The following is a 12,320-nucleotide window of genomic DNA, read 5'->3' as shown; positions in this document are numbered from 1 at the left end:
GGCTTCTTGAATGCAACCTTTCACAAAAGGTTGATCGGAAAAGGAGAACCCTTACCTGGTCACCTAGGTCACCCGACTTGACACCCATTTGACCTTTTTCTGGGGCTTTGTGACGAATGTTGTGTACCATCAAGGTACAGTTGACACTATGGAAAAACTGAGACAACGCATTATAAATGCAGCTGCGCTAATCACTCCACAAATGGAATACTTGGCAGAAGGTTGAGTACCTTTTGGATGTCTTCAGGGTAGCTCGAAGCGCACACATCGAGTTTCACTGACCATTCTCCGAAACTCAGAGAGTTTTAACATCAAGTTGTACAAAAAGTTAGGTTATAAAACCATTATTTATACTTTAAATTAGCACTTATTTCTCGATCCTTCTAAGAGGAACACTGTGTATTTTGCAGATGACACAAGTATAGTTGATTACAGCCAGAACCTCTCAACACATTCCAATCTGCAACAAAGGCAATATTCTCCTCAAAATAGATTATTGGTTCTCAGTTAATAAATTAGTATTAAATTGTAACAAAACTAACATAATCCAATTTAAATCCTGCTAAAATTCAACCTTGCAAATTTCAAGCCCAATAATTAACAACAGCTCCTTAATAGAAATAACAACAATCGAATTTCTTGGTTTACAATTCGATGTGTTACAGTGGAAAAATCATATTAAAGAAATTACACCAAACTAACTTGGGGGGGGGGGACATATATGAACCAATGACATCATACTTTAAACAAAAATGTAACATTTACAACTTCTCCATCATTGGGTTGATGATTGGGAGCTCCAAGACAGTTTTTAAATTTCATTAAAAGTTTCGTCATTCCAAAGAAAAATTGTTTAGATATAACCACTCTTGCTTTGAAAGGTACTATTCAAATATTAAACAACTATTTATATAGTGTGAATTGTAGGCCAAATTATATAGTCCTGTTATAATTTCTCTCATAATATCATGTATTAGCAAATTGAACCTTTGTTATGGTCACACTATTGCATCAAGGTATTTAAATTTGTATAGTATTCTTTGTCATTTAGACAGTCTGCTATGGCAGAAAAAATGTTCAAATTAAATAATTAAATTTTTATACCGGTAAGCTGTACACGAGATTAAATTTATACTTTTCTCAACCCTGTATCTTGGACACTTTCTTAAGATATGTATTAACTTTTTGGAGGAAAATCTACATTTTTGAACCAATTTGTTTAAGATAATTTATCAGAAAAGATATGGAAGTAGACTAACATAACCCTATGTTAGAAACTTCGATTTCACTTTTTTATTCCTTAGAAATAAAATAATTGTTGTTCTGTCAACTGTCCAAAGACAGATCTGAACCTCACAAGTGATACCGAGAAGTCAACTAAGCCAGGAGATAATAGGGTAGGGTGGCCAGTTCTTTTCCCCTTCTGTTGCATACATCGCCAACTAGCTACATATTACACTAGTCAGACTTTAGATGCATACAAAGAATAAAAAATAATTAATAAAAATTCCTCTTTTTTTTTTTTTTCAAAATGCAGTAGATTTGATCAAAATTACTCAATTTTGAAATTTCTTTCATCAAGTTATTGCTGTTTATGCATACAATGCTATGTGCTGGGATTTTGTACCGAACGTTATTACAAAAAAAATGTTAGCATTACTTTTTTTCACATTTCAGAACATAATTTAAATTAATTATGGCAGTCTTTTATTTTTCAGAATATTAAAATGACTTAGTCCACAGCATTTCCACATTCATTTGATGTATCTGTGAACTCTTTAGCTCAATGTTTAGTACTGGTTTTATTAATTTGAATGGCGAAAAATGTAAAAAAAAAAAAAAAAAAAAAATTATATTGAGAAAGTAAAGGATAAAGTTTAACATCTGAGATGTGAACATAGTAAACTTACTTGGCCATCTTAAACCTCTCCAGCTCCATAGGTTGGATCCTCATTTCACGTGTCTTATCCTCTTTCAGTTTTCTTCTGCCTCTCAGGTACTTCCTCCTTTGTTTTTGTTCTGGTGTAGTTTGATTTGCACCCTTATTCAAGCGTCTCACATCTGCTTTAAGAACACCAGATGATGAGATGCCCATCCTCTGCAGGATTTCCACTGACCACTCTGCTTCCACAGTTGAAATGGCAAACACTGTCCATAACTCTCAATTTCAATGTCTCCTTAGGACATCTTGTCCATATCATGCCGTTGAATGACTCATCATTATTTTGTGTCAATCCATGTAAACATTTGGACAACATTTCTTGTTTGGTAAGTCGCTCATATATTGCTTTCACAGCTTGAAGAACGTCAAAATGCAGACCTCGCAGCTTGTGCTTGAATTTGTTGAGCTGTGATGTCACAGCCCCACCATGCCACGCCCTCTATACACGTGCGCATAAAGTAATTTAAATCCATTTTTGGACCACTTGCAGTCGGAATATACAAAGGAAATAAATATAATTTCAAAGCAGACAAACAAGATTTTCATTTGCAATGACACCACAGGTGTCCAAATTACAAAGGCTTCAGTGGATGGGATCTGCAGTAGAATCTACTATTGTTTGTTTAGTCAAATGTCTGAAGACAGGTTTGAACCTCGTGACACCAATAATGTATCGCTCATGATGCAACTAAGCCGGGAGATAATGGGTAGGATGGCCAGTTCCTTCCCCCTCCATTGCATACATAGCTAACTAGCTACATATTACACTAATCAGACTTCATAGGCATACAAACAATTGTTCTTCCTCTGACACATATCAAGTGAGATGTACTGCCTGATAATAGATGTACATATCAGCCAGAACCTGTCAGGGAATCTGCTATTATAGAGAAATATTTGGCATGTTTGACATCACTAATGATAATTTTTTCACTCGTTCAGAAAGCAGTTCTATTATTTCATCACAAATTGCTGTAGATAGATAGCTTGTGTGTCCCAGTCCTGGGTTTCCATATCGTTGAATGTGCTCCACAAGAAAAGAATCAAACTCAACTACAAGTTTAAGAGACGACATAAACTGATTGTTACCATATGCAATTAATGGAATTTTTCATGTCCACGACTTTTCACTATTGCAACAACCTTTGGTACATTGTGCCAGTATATTTTTCTATGACTCGAAATGATTTGCCATGGTTCTGAGAGATTTTTTTCTCGTTCAAAGCGACACTTCACTATTTTTGTGTTCAGGTGAAGGTTTAAGCATTTCAATTATCTATGGAACGGCAATGGGTGCATTATAACATTCACGTTATTACTCTCCTGGAAGTTCAGATACAATTCTCCAGTCAGGTCTTCTTCAAATGATTGAGATTTATAAAAAAAAAAAAAAAATGAATACTCTTTCAAATAAGTATTACAAAATAGGAGTGTCATTTGAAATTTCAAAGTGGGTGTGATCTAGTATGCAGTTAAGATTGGTTTTAAACTTCCCCCTCAATATCTAAATTCACGTGTTTTTTTGTTTAATTAAATTAATTTTAAATTATATAGTTATTTAGATTGGGAAGTTTTGAAATGAAAGCCTTTATATCCATATATTTTTTTCATACTGAAACACAGATAAAATTAACATTTTCATGATTATCTGATTAATATTTTGAAAAACTCAAAATGAGTTATATATCTATACAAAGTCTATCCTATGTGTGAAAATGATGATTTAAGAGTAACTGAAATATCGGTCTCGAAGTTAGCCATTTTTTCATTTGCGAGATAAATTTAGGGAATTTTTCTACGAGATCTATTACAGTTAGGGATGTATATTTGATATAATCTTTTATTTTGGCTCTTTTTTTTTAATCTCATAGTTTTTAAAAAACCCAAGGTCGATTTTCAAGTTTTTTGTCTGATTTAATGTGGAATGTCCCATACATAATATTGGAAAACTGAAATGGCATTTCAGCGAACACATGTGAACTCAGGAAGAACTCTTTATGTTACCCACAGTTCACGCACATTATCTCCACTGATGCCACAAGGTTGTGTGTCGCGGCTATCAGCTGTAACGCACGTAATGGTCAATCCACTTCTCTCCCAAGTAGAAGCAAAACTACTCAAAATCGGACACATGTCCGGAAATTCCCTGAAAATTTGAAAAGAATGTTTTATATATCAGATCTTAAAATAAAATATCGCAAAAATATTTTACTGAGTATAAATGTTAACATAATATTATGTAATTTACTTTGAGAAGTGCTGTTTTCCGTACACACCTTATATGCCAGATATAGTACGAAATATTTCTGTATACTAAACAATTCATGAATTAAGTAATGATACAGATTTCACATCATTCGTAAAAATGTACCTGCCTCCTGCTCCTTACACCTCCTACACGTTTGTTTATGATTTCGTCCAAGTGATTCCCAGCTGAGTCTAAGCAATTCCAAGGGTCGAGATCAGTGAATCCAAGTGTACTGTATATAATGCATGAAGTCAAGAATTTACAGAAAATGACAGAAATAAATTATTTTAAAAAATCAAAATGAGAAACATGATAAAAAATTAAAAACTTGAAACTACATGAATATTTAATCCCATATCTAACTTTATTAGAATATTTTATATATGTAATTAAAAACTAAAAATAGTTACAAATTTTATAAACATATTACGATATAGAGGATTTTGACATTTAAGTATTTACAGGAATAAATGTGTTAATAAATGGAATATAGTTACAAGTCATCCAATTTTAACCAGAGTTCAGGATGTAAAGCCACACAGAACCTACAATGAAAATGAATAAACACTCAAGTTACCAACAGCTGCAGAAACGTAGTTTATAAAACTTCCTTGCACTTTGGATTTGTTTGTTCAATTAATAATATTTCAGATAACTATTACAACTTCCTGAAAAATTTAAAAGAAATGTTGTATGTTTCACATCTTAAAATACATCAACATCACAAAAATATTTGACTGAGTGTATCAACGTCAACATAATATGTAACTTAGTTTCAAAGTGCTGCTAACTGACCAACTATAGTAATAAGCCATAACATTAAATAAAATCATGAAAAAAGAGAAAAAAACGTTTTATTCCTGCTCTTTCATTATAAGTAGTTTATGAGACATGTTCAGAAAGTAGGTATTTATACTTAACTCTCACACTTCGTAGTAACTTACTCTATCCATTGACAAGCCACAGACCCATTTAGTAAGTCATGTTATGTCATTAACAAATCAAGCCACTACTGGGAACGTACAATCAAGGAGGCCATAGAGATTAAGCTGGAGAAAAACAACTTTAACAGGGACGGTGGACTGCAGCTCAGTCAGGCATGGACACCGGCCTTGGACCAGCTTAGGCCCTCTACAAACAAGGTCATGAAGATCACGGACCGAGGACAGCAACCGATTCCAACCGGCGGAACAGGACTCGCCGCCCACCAAACTTCACACAAGAATCCCGGGAGGGGTGGAGCTTATGAGGAATGATAATTCCCGGCCCCGGATTGGCCGATCCACCAATCAATCCCGTATCACCTGAGACAGCCTAACATCTATATAACCTACGACTTTCTGTCCTGACACAACTTCCCTGAAGATGGTTGCAGAGATAGCAGTTGAAAGCTTGGAACATTTCAAAATTTTAACTTGGCTGATATCCCGCGAAAACATATTAGCGAATCAACGCCAAGAAAGCTTCAAATCATACATGTTATGTTCACATGTTTTAAGATAATATAAAAGCTTATTGGCTGTGAAATACAATCCTTAATTCATTTTCTAGATGCCAGGAATGTGTGACCAAGTGATATTCATTGGCAAATATATGTAGTACATGATGAAAATGTGACGATTGATGTCATGGTTATGAAATGAGTTTGGATGTTCAATGGAGAGCAAGAGAACATGCATGGTAAGTGCGAGGTGGACTCTACGAAATCCTGCAAATCATTCGAGTTACTGGAAATTCTGCTCATGTCCACAGAACAGCACAAAAAGAAACATGATGCCAGAACTTTGAGCTTTGTGACACATTACCACGAGGAAGAAGATGAATTGGAGTCCTTACAGTGGAAGCATACCATCTCACAAATTTCAACATTACGTTCTGAACAGGCAAGGAACTCTCCTGGAAAAATTCATGCTCCAATGCACAAACTCTGCTAAATGCATATTACAGACACTTCTTTCTAAAGCTACAGTTGTGAATAAAATTGTTCCTTGAACAGGAAACCCTGTAAAAATGATTTGGCACTACTAGTTCAGTCAGATGGCGTGTCATTAATTTGCAGTAAATATAAAGATGGATCACAGAACACTGCCAGTGAGGCAACAGGAGCAGGATATTGCAGTTCATCTTCCATCAGTCTTGATACTAAACTTTTGGTTACTGATGCTGATCTTGTGTTTCCCAAATTTCTAAAAAATCTATTTGCATATTTAGTGATTCTGGGGGCCACATTTAATACAATCAGATACACACCAACTTCAGCACACAGAACTATTTCTGTACCAAGAATATCCAAAAGAAAATAATATTTCAATGGCTTTCAAGCCAATGTGGTGTACCTGGAAATGAGAAAGTTCAAAACTTTGCAAAACAGGCATTTCATTTGCAACCAAGAACTTTGCAAATAGTATCTTTATCCAGTGTCTTTACTTCAATCGACCTCAATTTTACGAACCTATGGATCAACAAACATTGGCTCTCTTCTGACAAAGACAAAATTTTACAGGCTATCTATACAAAAGAAACAAAATTATCTGAAAATGTAAAAAAAACTTGCTAAGATACTTTCAAAATTTTTTAACAAGAATCAGAACAGATCACACTGTTACACAGTTATATCTACACCAATTTCACCTCTCTGCCTGTAGTGTAATGATCATCAAGATATGTAACAAATTCTTTTATACTGCACATTCATAAATCCTAAAGGAAGCAAATTAAAGTCATTAATATCAGTCACATAAGAGTCAGTTTTGCAACACATATTTACCACACTGGTGCACCATTAGCCAAATGGCCAGAGTATCAGCTTTCCACACTGATAATCTGGGTTCAAATTCTGGTGACTCCAAGTGGAATTTGTGGTGGACAAAAACTGTGTTTGGTGGTATGTTTTTTGCCACCGGCATGGCTCAGTTGGTTAACCCTTTCTAACCCAAATTAAATTTACAAGCAATCCATGTTGAAACAAATAGCTGTATTAAGACCAATTCAGTGACCAAGTTACGGGAGTGGCAACATTTGAAACAAAACTATATTGATGAAAATGTATTGAAATAGAAGTTATCCAGCAAAATTTACCTTCATATGTAACACACAAGTATATAAATGCTATAAAGTTAATTATTGCCATATGGTATCTATAGGTAAGAAAGGGTTAAGGTGCTTGCCTGCAGGTCTGAAGTTGTGTTCGGGCGCGGGTTCGATCCCCGCTTGGGCTGATTACCTGGTTGGGTTTTTTCCGAGGTTTTCCCCAACCGTAATGTCAATACAAGGTAATCTTTGGCGAAACCTCGGCTTCATCTTGCCAAATATCATCTCACTATCACCAATCTCGATGCTAAATAACGTAGTAGTTGATACAGCGTCGTTAAATAATCAACTAAAAAAAAAGTGGTAGGTTTTTGCAGGGTATTCCTGCTTTCCCTACCAGCATTCCAGTGTTATATAGTTTGCCTCCTGTGGTGCAATACTTTCATGGCAGTTGAAAAATTGTGATGCCCACCATTAGTTAAAAAAAATTACATCTCAACTCTGGCTACTCACGACAGGCATCAATAATAAACATGGATCATTTGTTAGAAGGACTACAATGGACTTTCCTCTTGGATACATAAGGAAGACTGATAAACCTGCAGCTTGCTGAGTGCCAGCATTCTTTTGCTTGACAGCACTCTGTAATCAACTAGGGAAGTGGGAAAATATCACTCCAAGATTTTCCCCTGGCATACCTCCATTTAAAAAAGGCATCCCCTCCCTTACAAAATAAACATACAGTGAAACCTGTCTAAAGCGGCCGTCTGAAGTTACCTTGTAAAATGGCCGTTTTATCAGGTGGCCGCTTGATTAAGGTTGCGATTTTTTATGAATCAGCATGAAAGTACTGAATTTCATTGACTTTTTTAGTACTGTGTGCGTACAAAAACCGTGCATATTAATGTCAGCTTCTTCCATTCTTGCAACTAGCCTTTTCAAAACTCAATTTCTTCGCCCTCGAACACTTGAACCATTCGTAAACGAAATCATTCACATTACTAAACACAGATTCTCTCTTCTTTTTTTGGCCACCATGCATATTTTCCGTCCACACCTGTGGAGTAATGGTCAGCACGTCTGGCCGCGAAACCAGGTGGCCCGGGTTCGAATCCCGGTCGGGGCAAGTTACCTGGTTGAGGTTTTTTCCGGGTTTTTCCTCAACCCACTAGGAGCAAATGCTGGGTAACTTTCGGTGGTGGACCCCGGACTCATTTCACCGGCATTATCACCTTCATTTCATTCAGACGCTAAATAACCTTAGATGTTGATACAGCGTCGTAGAATAATCCAATAAATAAAAAATAAAAAAAATACATATTTTCCTCCCATTCTTTTAATATTTCATCTTAACTATACCGTGTATTTGTGTCCTTCCACATTTGAATATTTCTGCAATTTTTCTCGCAGATGTTCCTTTTTCACTTTCTTCAATCATTTTTCGTCTCACCTCTAAACTTAATACCACTCTAGATTTATTGTTAGACATGATTTCTCTCTAAAACTAACGTCACAGTTCCTCTGAATCAACTGAATGAAAAGAAGAAAAATTCGTAAAAGCCGGTCCAAATAGAAAAAGATCGAAAGAGGAGAAAAAATTTTTTTAAAAATTCGAATGGTTAACTACTGACCTAAAACATACTGACTATTATAGCCAGGTTCCAATCCAAACAGACCCTGGCCGCTGGCCGAAGCATGAGGTGGCCGCTAATTAAAGAGACAATTTGTATTGATCTTATGGCAAATCCAATTGGTTCCAGAGAAAATTGGCCTTTTGGCCAGGTGGCCGTTTAAATAAAGTGACCGCAAAGGCAGGTTTCACTGTACATGATTTACATAATAAATTGTTTCGTGCAGTGTCAGGTATTTTTTAAGCTTACGCAACACATTATATTTCTTAATAAAATAATTTCAAGTTACTTCAGTATTTACAAGATTGTTTTGGAATGTCCATTGAGAGAGACATCATTTAAAATTATGTTAAAGCTTCAAAGTGCCTTATTTAATTATTGATAAAAAGTGCAACAACAAAAATGACAGTCACTAAATTGGCAACAATGACCACCACCACCACCACATGCTACAGACCACAGCCTTCTATACTTGAAAAGCTACCGTTGTAAGCATTCCAGGGGTTGACTTATCTAATACACATGTCTAAATACATATTGAATACAGTTCCAGAAGGCTGAGGTTTAGATTTACGAAGCAAACAGATAGTACTCTTTGCTGTGAAGAAATGTATAAATAAATTTTTACGGATCAAATTTTTTCAGCAACGGTATGTCATTTTTCACTAACGGTATGTTTTCTGGCCATAGAAACCAGTGGCGGTATTCCATATCAGCTCATACCGTCTCACTTCCCTCACCGTCTAATAATATCACCTCAGGTGGATGAGATCAAATGGACTATTTCCACACAGCCCTGACTTGGCACCAAATGACTTTCACTTCTTCCTACCTATAAAGAAGTATCTTTGTAGCTGGGCAGCATTTTGAGGAGGATGAAGACTTGAAATATGCAGTGCAGAAGCTGATAACCTCACAAGCAGTTGCTTTTATGAAGAGGCTAAATGGAAACTTATGGACCACTATAATAAATCTAACTATGTAAGTAATGTCAGTAACTATGTGAATATGGTAGAAATAAAGTTTTCAAAAGTAATTTTTCGATTTTTTTAAAATAGCCAAACAATACTTACTTTCTGAACATGCCTCTTATTACATCTTGGTATGTAACAAACATTAATTTTTGTTGAACTCTCATAAGAAAAGAAAGACGAAATAAAGGAGTATAACATTTAAAAACAAGTTATAGCATTGATAACTAATTTTTTTAACCAGGGCGTTGCTCTTATGAAATGTCGTACAACTACACATAGTTATATATCTATAAACTTACTACTTACCATATAAAAGATCTTATCTACAAGTGGGATTATGATCTTGAACAACGTAATACAAAATAAAGTCAACATAATTATAAAGATCATGGTTAATTCAGAAAGCATAAGAGAACATACATTTCCTAACTTGGTCACAATGTTTCTCTGCTTCCTAACTCATATTTTACTGCTTAAGTTCTTTATTCTGTTTGCATGTAAGGTAAAAGATGTTACAGATGTTACATTTTAACACTGCCTCTATGTAGTGTCACATTTGTTGGGGGAGGAAAAGGAGATGGCAGAAAGGTTGTAATGCTTTTTAATATGCTGATGCTCACGACTAAGGTGAGCCACTTGAAATTTAACAGCAGAGATAAAATGTATGATCTGTAACAACAACCTTTGATTTCTGTTTGTCAGCTTGTATGTCAACTCGACTTTCAATGCACAATTTTACAGAAAAGATATGGCTTTCCATTCCTGACAAACCATCCACAACACACTAAGTTTTGTTAACCAATACTGACCAAAAAATTACAAGATGGGTAGTCTGACAATAATTGTAATTGAATATCTCAGCTATTGCGTTTATTTATTGTGAATCACTCTTCATTCAAAATTATTAAGAGAAAATAATTTTTTAAGTATAGGTTACAGCAGGGGAAGAGGCAATCTTAAATCACTGTCACACAACTTATAAGGTTAAGGAGACGGCATATGCTTCCTGTAGTACACCGTTCTACAGTTTCTATGGAGTAGAGCATGCCTTTGCTGTCAAGACATAATGACAATTATGAGGTTGCTAGGAGGGTTTCTGCTGCCCATTTCTATCTTGCATGACGTGACAAAGAGTCTTCTGCTTGTCATAAAACATAGGCATGTAACTTCGAAGAAACAAATCTGTTGAGAGGAAAAAACCTCCAGATCGAAAGAGGACATTAATATTGTCTTTGTTCTGCCAAACACCATGCTGGCTATATGTATGGCTAGTGTGCAACGAATATTGCACAAGGACTAAAGTTTTCAGCCATACAAGATACAGAAAGCTTTGTGAGCAAGAAAGTCGTGCCAACTTTGCTCAAACTTATGAATTTTCAATTGAGTGGTGTTATTTGGTCCTCATCAGCTTTACGAACAAACGAACATGTGGGGAGCATGGAGCACTGTTGTCTGTTGGCATAATTGGCTCATATTTTTTCGGAGATGACGAGAGAAGAGCATTAACAGTGACGCCAGCATGCTAGGGCACATGATCCAGATATTTCTTACTGAAGAAGTGGCACTTCGTCCTAATGTAATTTGGTTCCAACAAGATGAAGTTACTGCCATTACTGCAAATGTCTCTAACTTCTAACAACAAGATCTTCCAATGACTGAAAAGTTAAGGTTTATGCAATTCGCCCACACAATACTAAACGAAATACTGACTATTCCACAACCTATGCTCCATAATCTGCGTCATCAGTGTGAGGAAGAAGAGAGTCCACTTGGATGACATAACCTGCATAGTTATCAGTACTTTCATGTATAACAGCTGTGTTTCATTAATTGTCCATTTCCATGGTGAACACTGTATCTTCTATTTGCGTTAGCAATACATGAACATTATATACAATGAAACTTCTTTTATATCTTTCACACTTACACGTTTTTTTTTTTTTTTTTTGAAGTCCCAGCAAAATTCCTGTACTTTCCATGCTAATTTGTTTCGGTTGTATGGTTTTTGTTTATAATTAATTGATTAACTAGCGGACTTACTCGTGTTAATTATGCAAGATTTGTGCAGCTTACAGCTGTTTCAGTGCTTCACGCACCATCCTCAGAGCCTACTAGATCATGGCGTCATCTCGAACTTCTCTGCCTGTTATGTGGGTGTATTTGATTGTTGAAAGGTGTTGAAGAGTGGAGTCAAATAGTGTGTGTTTACTGAAATTGATCTCTGTGTTGAGAATTTGATCGGGATGTGTTTTAGTGTGTTTGTATATTTCGTATTGTTCTAGTGTGTTGAGTTTTTGGTTCTTGGGTTGTATGTGTAGGATTTCCATGTCCGCATTTATGTTATTGTATGTGTGGTTAGCATTGGTTATGTGATCGGCGTATGTAGATGTATTGTGTCCTCTGGTTATTGCTTTAATGTGTTCTTTGTAGCGTGTTTGGAATGATCTGCCTGTCTGTCCTATGTAGAACTTGTCGCAACTATTACATGTGAGTTT

This window comes from Periplaneta americana, chromosome 11 (genome assembly GCF_040183065.1).
Source record: "Periplaneta americana isolate PAMFEO1 chromosome 11, P.americana_PAMFEO1_priV1, whole genome shotgun sequence".
NCBI lineage: Eukaryota > Metazoa > Arthropoda > Insecta > Blattodea > Blattidae > Periplaneta > Periplaneta americana.
The sequence above is the reverse complement of the archived record's forward strand: the minus strand, read 5'-3'. Positions refer to the sequence as shown.